Raw genomic sequence first — 7,457 nt, forward strand, 5'->3', positions numbered from 1 at the left:
AACCACATTTGTTCTGTTAAGGAGAGTTGTTTGGCTAGGGGACCTTATAAATGAGAGCAGAGTGAGGAGTGAATGAGAACCTAGGCCATTCAATGCCCTTCCAAATTTCCAGATGTCAAGGCAGCATGTGATATTGAATCTTAATTGTATGTTCTCTACCACCATAGGACACCAACTCTTATAAAGAACTTGGATCCAGGATATATAAAGAACTCTTACAATTGAACAATAAAAATACAAATAATCCAATTTAAAAATGGGTAAAGGATTTCAATAAACATTTCTCCAAAGAAGATATACAAATGGCCAATAAGCACATGAAAAGATGCTCAACATTATTAGCTATTAGGAAAACGCAAGGAGATACTCACTAGGATGACTATTATAGAAAAGACAGACAAAACAGTTGGCAAGGACAGAGAGAAATTAGAGCCCTCACACATTGCTGGGAAGAATGCAAAATGATGCAGCTGCTTTGGAAAACAGTTTGGCATTTCCTCAAAATGTTAAACATAGAGTTACCATATGAATCAGCAATTCCACTCTTAAGTACCCATCCAGGAGAAATGAAAACATATGTCCACACAAAAATTTGTACATAAATGTTCATAGCATCATTACTCATAACAACCAAAAAGTGGAAACGACACATATGTCCATTAACTGTTGAATGAGTGAGTAGAATGTGGTGTATTCATGCAATGGAATATTATTCAGCAATAGAAAATATCAATACATATAACATGGATGAACCTTGAAAACTCACTAACTGAAATAAGATAATCAGAATAGAATACCTATTGCATGATAGATTTACAAGAAATGTCCAAAATAGGCAAATCTATAGAGACAGTAGATAACTGGTTGCCTATAACTAGGGTGCGATGATTGAGGAGTGTCTGCTAATAGTTATAGGGGTTCTTTTGGAGGAATAAAACTGTTCGAAAATCAATTATGATGATGGTTGCACAACTCTGTGACTGTATTAAAAAACATTCAATTGTACACTTTAAATGGGTGAATTATTGAGAAACAGTTGTTATTTTTTAAAAAGGTAATTAGTAGCCTGAATATGACCTCTTCCAATTCTCTAATGTCTATTTGAATCTTCTACTTTAAAATATCAAAGTTTTAGAACTCTTCTCTATGACTGATTAACTAGTATATATAGTAATCCCTTCTTATTAGAGGAGGATACATTCCAAGACCCCCAGTAGATGCCTGAAACCACTATAGTATCAAATGCTATATATACTATATATATATCTGTACTTAAAATAAAGTTTAATTTATAATTTAGGCACAGTAAGAGATTAACAACAATAACTAATAATATAACAATTATAAAAATAAATAAGGGTTACTTGAACACAAGCACTGTGATAGCGCAATATTCAATATTCAATCTCATAACCACAGCTACTAAGTAACTAACAGGCAGATAGTATGTATAGCTTGGGCACACTAGATAAAAGGATGATTCACATTCTAGGAGGGAGGGAGTGGAATGATGCAAGATTTTATCATGCCATTCAGAACAGAATGCAATTTAAAATGTATGAATTTTTTATTTCTGGATTTTTTTGTTTAATATTTTTGGACCACAGTGGATGGTGGGTAACTGAAACCACAAAAAATGAGACTGCAAGTAAGGGTTCTACTGTATTCCCTTATAAATCTCGTGTAACCTTGCCAAATTTGTTGATGGCAACATTAAACAGTAATTAAGAAGGTAGATGAGAACTGTAATTTTATTTTTTAACCATCTGTGCAAATAGGTTTAGGGAATAAGCCAATAATTTTTTAAAGAAATAAAGCTTAATAGAGACCCACCAGATGAGATAAATGCATCTCAAAAATGTTAGCTAACTTTTCCAAGATCACACAGCCAAGTGATGAAGATATTGTGTGTTGTAGAAACCTAACACACCATCTGTGATAGCCAGCCTCCATGGTGGACCCCACTGATTTATTCCCTCTGGTATTTACACCCTGATGTAGTCCTCTCCTCTATTTTCCATTACTCATTTTGGGGGAAGCTAGCTGAATGTCATGATGATATTCAAGCAGCCTAAGGAGAGGTGCATGTGTTGAACTGAGGCTACAAATAATCACACGAGTTAACTTGGAAGCATATTCTCCCCTAGTTGAGTTTTCAGATGCGACTACAGCCCCAGCTGGCAACTTGATTACAACCTCATCAGAGACCATGAGCCAGAACTAACCAGCTAAGCTACTTCTGAATTCCTGCCTCATAGAAATAGTGAGATAATAAATAGGTTTAAGCTACCAGGTTTGGAGGAAGTTTGTTATGCAGTAATATAACTAATACGCCATTTATGCTCTTTCCACTCTAAAAGATACTTCTTTTCTGGGGAAATGTTAAATATTTACAATGATTTTCCAGGCTGCACTGAGTTAAAATTCAAACCCTAACCACTATAAGTAAAACTTTGATTTACATTTCTCAATTTAAGGAAAAGAAAATTAAATATCAACATTATTGTGTGGGTTTTTTTCTATCTGATTAGTTTTCTGCTACTCAATGAAAGCAGGGTATAGCATTTTAAAGTAGAATAACTTCTTAGGTCAATTGTTACTGCTTTTGCTACCAATATAATTAAATCCAATCATATCATGTTTATTCTGGTGGATACTCCAAACATTTATTGAAAGAGACTGGTACTGTGGAAACTACCTCCTGTTCTTTGTGCTATCTGCAAACAATTCCACCCATGTTGCTAAATCCATTCTGATCCAATTTCCCAAGAGCCTTACAATATTACTGACAGAGATCCAGACAAGAGGGAAAATTGGAGAAGAAATCAGCATATTTTATCCTCTACATTACAGAAGCAAAATGCAAGAAGAGAAGAAATAATATAGTCACGGAAAGTTTACTGTTATTGACATCCCCTGTCCTTCTGGCCTCTTCCCCTCATTTACTGAAAACTCCAGCACTTGGCTCTCAGTCTCCTCCCCTCTACTGATATGATCATTCTCAGTGACTTCACTAAGAAAATAGAAGCAATCAGACAAGGACTTCCTCACTTTCCTTCCATCAAATCTACCAACTAATCCACATCTGTATCTACAATGGAAACCCTACCCGTGCTCTTATTTATAGTCAATATCTTCAAATGTCCTTTGTACCTCATCTCCTCTTAAATATTCAAGGATTTTACTTTCTGAATTTTCTACTCTCTCTTTCCTAGATCACTAGTTTCCCCCTCTCTATATCAATCCCAGAAGTATATCAATATGCCTTGATACCAGCTCTCTGAAAATACCTTCTCTTAATCCCATATCCCCTTCTGGCTACTGTCCCATTTCTCTGATCTCTTTCCTGAGCAAAACTCTTCAAAGCACATATTGATTCTTGGTTTCTCTGTTTTGCTATCTTTAATTTTTGCCTTAACTCATTCTGGTTGGATTTTGACTCCATCATTTCACTGATACTACTTTTATCAATTAATACTAAATACCACATATTTTCTCATTTCCATTGGACATTTTCTTATCCTCATTTTATTCATCTCACATTCAATCTGGTAATCACTCCTTAAAGTCCTCTCCTCCCTTGGTTTCTAGACACCACAGTCTCATAGTCTTCCTTCTCCTCCTCTGGCTGTTTCCATTCAGCCTCCTAACTCCTTCTCTTCCATCTGCTTTCCAAATGTTTCTGTTTCTCAGGGCTCAGTCCAAGGACATCTTTCTCCTGAAAGTTACTCCCAATAAGTGAAAGTCCATATAAATGCCAAAATTCCCATATTTATGCCTCCAGATTTAGCTATTCAACTGTCATCTTGGGATCTCTACTTGCCATGCATACATATTATATTTAACATGTCTAAAGCAGAACTCTTTATTCTCAAACAAATTAATCCTCTGGGTGTCCCTATCCACCTAGATACTCAAGCCCAAAACTAACTGGAGTGTTACCTATAATTTCTCCCTCTCCCTTATCCTTTGTCCATACTCAATGCAACAGCAAGTCCTCTAGCACAAGGGTCCCCAACCTCCCCCTTCCCCCGCTGCAGACCAGTAGCAGTCCATGGCCTGTTAGGAAACGGGCCACGCAGCAGGAGCTGAGTGGCAGGGCAGCCAGTAAAGCTTCATCTGTATTTGCAGCCGCTCTCCAGTGCTAACATCACCGCCTCAGCTCCACCTCAGATCATCAGGTATCAGATTCTCATAGGAGCACCAGTTCCTGGCACTAAAAAGGTCAAGGACTGCTGCTCTAGAGATTACCTCCAAAATGTGTCTTAAATCCAAGCACTTTATGTCCAATGCCACAACCTAGTATAAGCCACCACTATCTTTCACTTGTAAAACGGCAATAGCTCCCTTTTTCAGTTTTCCCTCTAATTTGTAATCCAAATTCATTGTAAATGTATTTATTTGTCTACTGCATCTCTACCCTTGTAAACTCCATAAGCAAACCACCATGTCTTCATTCTTCATTCTAAACTCACTGTCTAGAAAAGTGTTCTGAATATACCAACCTCTTGTTAGAATTCGTTGAATTAATAATGATGATAATGCTATGTGAGAGTCATAGAATCAAAGACTATTCAGTTTAAGAGTTACGAAATCAGCTTTTATGTGGGAGCCATCAGGTTAAGAAGAGTGTGGCCATCTCCTCTCCCTACCGTGGTGTGTGCTTGTCCACTGATATCAGTGTACTCTGAAAAGGGGAATCATCTGGCAAAAATATCACTTTGCCTGCTGTGTTCAAGGCTCCCATTTGACCAGATATTGTGAACTTTGCTCACACCAACTTGCACAGAAACAATAGACAGCCCCGTGTTGTCAGTGAATTAGCAGGTCATCAGATCAGTACTGATTCATGGGGTACTGGCAGAGCTGTGACTCGAATTCTCAGATTTTGAAGTACTGGGACTCATTGTTCTGGCCAGGATGCTTTTGTCAATATGTGTCATGGGGGCCACATATTTGCACCAACAAAAACCTGGCATTGTTGGCACCGCAGAGTGAACACAACACAGAAGCCATATGCCATCTGTTCAGCCCTGGTTGCCTTGCCTTACCAGCACTGGTCGTGTCTAAAGGTCATCGGATTGAAAAAGTTCCTGAACTTCCTTTAGTGGTTAAAGATAAAGTTGAAGACTATAAGAAGACCAAGGAAGCTGTTTTGCTTCTTAAGAAACTTAAAGCCTGGAGTACATCAAAAAAGCTCATGGCTCTCAGTGAATTAGAGCTGGCAAGGGCAAAATGAGAAACTGGCATCGTATCCAGTTCAAAAGACCTTGCATCATCTATAATGAGGACAACGGCATCATCAAAGCCTTCAGAAACATCCCTGGAAAAACAACATTTTGAAACTTGTTCCTGGTGGGCGTGTGGGCAATTTCTGCATTGGGACTGAAAATGCTCTCTGCAAGCCAGATAATCTGCGTGGCATTTGGTGTAAAGCTGTCTCTCTCAAGAGTAACTACAACCTTCTCTTGTACAAGATGCTCAATACAGACCTTAGTAGAATCTTGAAAAGCCCAGAGATCCAAAGAGCCCGCCAAGTACCATGCAAGAAGATTCATTGCAGAGTTCTAAAAAAGACTCCACTGAAAAACCTGAGAATCATGTTGAAGCTAAGCCCATATGCAGCAACCATGTGCCTAAGCACCATTCTTCACCAGGCCAAGAACCACAAGCCCCAGGTGGATAAAGCAGCAGCAGAGCTAGAAGCCAAATCAGATGAGAGGGGGGTTTGAGACAACATGCCAGTAGTAGGGAAGAAAGGAAAGGAGGCTGTTAGTATTATGAGGCAGAAGAAGCCTTTGGTGGGAAAATAGTCTGTAGCTACCAAGAAACCAGCTGAGAATAAGCCTGCAGAAAAGAAACCCACCACAGAAGAAAAGCCTGTGGCATGAACTTAAATTTGTTTATTTTGTCAAATCACTTTGGACACTTAATTTTGAATAAAAACCTGATCAAAAAAAAAAGGGGGGGGGAAGAATTACAAAATGAAAATATTTTTATAAGCAAACAGGGCGCTCTTTTGCAAAAGGTATATATGTTATCAGTATGCCTTGCATTTTAAAAGTTTACAAAACATGATAATGCAAAATTATTATATTCCCATCTCCACCAGCCACATATTGTATATGCATATATCAGGTTGTGTTTATTTCTTAAAAATTCTTTTCTATTAATTCCTGTGTCCAGCACCTTTTGATTCAGATTGACCAAGATCTGTACCCCCTCGAATGCTCTTGATTCTTCTGAGAGTATTTGACCTTAAAAGGCCAACTATCAGAAGAGTAAAAACGTCAGATGCAGAAGCTTGTCTCATTTTTTTAACCACTAAAATTAAATGATAAATCAAAGATACTCGAAGGGGGTAAAAACTATCAGAAGTCTCACTTGTAAAGCAGAATTGAAGTTGAAAAGAAGGCAGGAATGAGACATACTATCTGGGTATCAGCAGCCACAGGGGAATCCTGCCAAAAAATCAGAAATAGCTTCTCAAGGGTAACAATTTTCAACCTATTTTATTTCTTTTTATCACTCTTCCCAGGCAACCCAAAACATCAACTGATATGAAACCTTTTAACAAATGCAGCTTGTAATACGGTCTATTTATATTCTTATTTTATTTGATTCAATTACTCTCCTGTAATTCTCCTGGTATTAAAAGTCCTTTTGATGGTTGCTCTGTTTTCCATTTCCAAAGTCATTAACCTCATTTCCTACCTGAGGTAAGAGGAATGCTCTGTGAGTGACAGCCTTGTTTACAGAGAGCAAGAAAGGACTTGGCATCTGTTCCAAAGTGTCAAACGAGATAGGATGAAGAATGCTATAGAAAAGTGTCACCAAATGGGGAAGCCACGTCACACTGACTAGACTGCCTCCTTGTCGACCATTAATAGAATTCTCTGATGTGTACCTCTTGAGAGAGGAAAATTTGCTAGGAGGCGGGAGGAGTGCTGGGTAATTTCTTTTGTGCCTTTCATATGACTTTTATAGTCTTCAAACTTTCAAAAACATAGGGGTTGTCTTAAAAATACAAATAATGAGAAGAAACAAAAAGACTGTATTAATTGGAATTAAAACACAGCACCCATTCGAGAATGCTTTTATTTTTAATATTTCAGAGTACCTCTAATACACCAAACTTTTAGCATAAAACTGATGCCTTTTATCTATTTCACAAAGTATGCCAAAGTGTTCATTTGAACTCTGTCATTACTTAAAAAGTATATGATCAGGTAGTAATTGGCCACAGTTCTCTAAAATATTTAAGGGTTTAATTTTTTATTCTCTTGTTACATTTGGTCTCTTGGTGAGTTCAGTTTGTTCATTCATAGATATTTCTTAAAAGCCTACTATGTGCAGATACAATTCCATGTACTTAAAAGCAAATAAAATTTAAAATTGAGTTTCTAAATTGCACTAGCCACATCTAGGAGACATAAAATAGTCACAGTCTGACAGGA

General features: G+C 37.5%; 1 pseudogene; it reads left to right on the top strand.

Annotated features, from left to right (window-relative positions):
- The window catches only part of LOC105292825, a 132,550-nt pseudogene extending 126,659 nt beyond the window's left edge, over nt 1–5,891 (top strand).
- The last annotated feature ends 1,566 nt before the right edge of the window (nt 5,892–7,457 follow it).

Source organism: Pteropus vampyrus, unplaced genomic scaffold (genome assembly GCF_000151845.1).
Source record: "Pteropus vampyrus isolate Shadow unplaced genomic scaffold, Pvam_2.0 Scaffold64, whole genome shotgun sequence".
Taxonomy (NCBI): domain Eukaryota; kingdom Metazoa; phylum Chordata; class Mammalia; order Chiroptera; family Pteropodidae; genus Pteropus; species Pteropus vampyrus.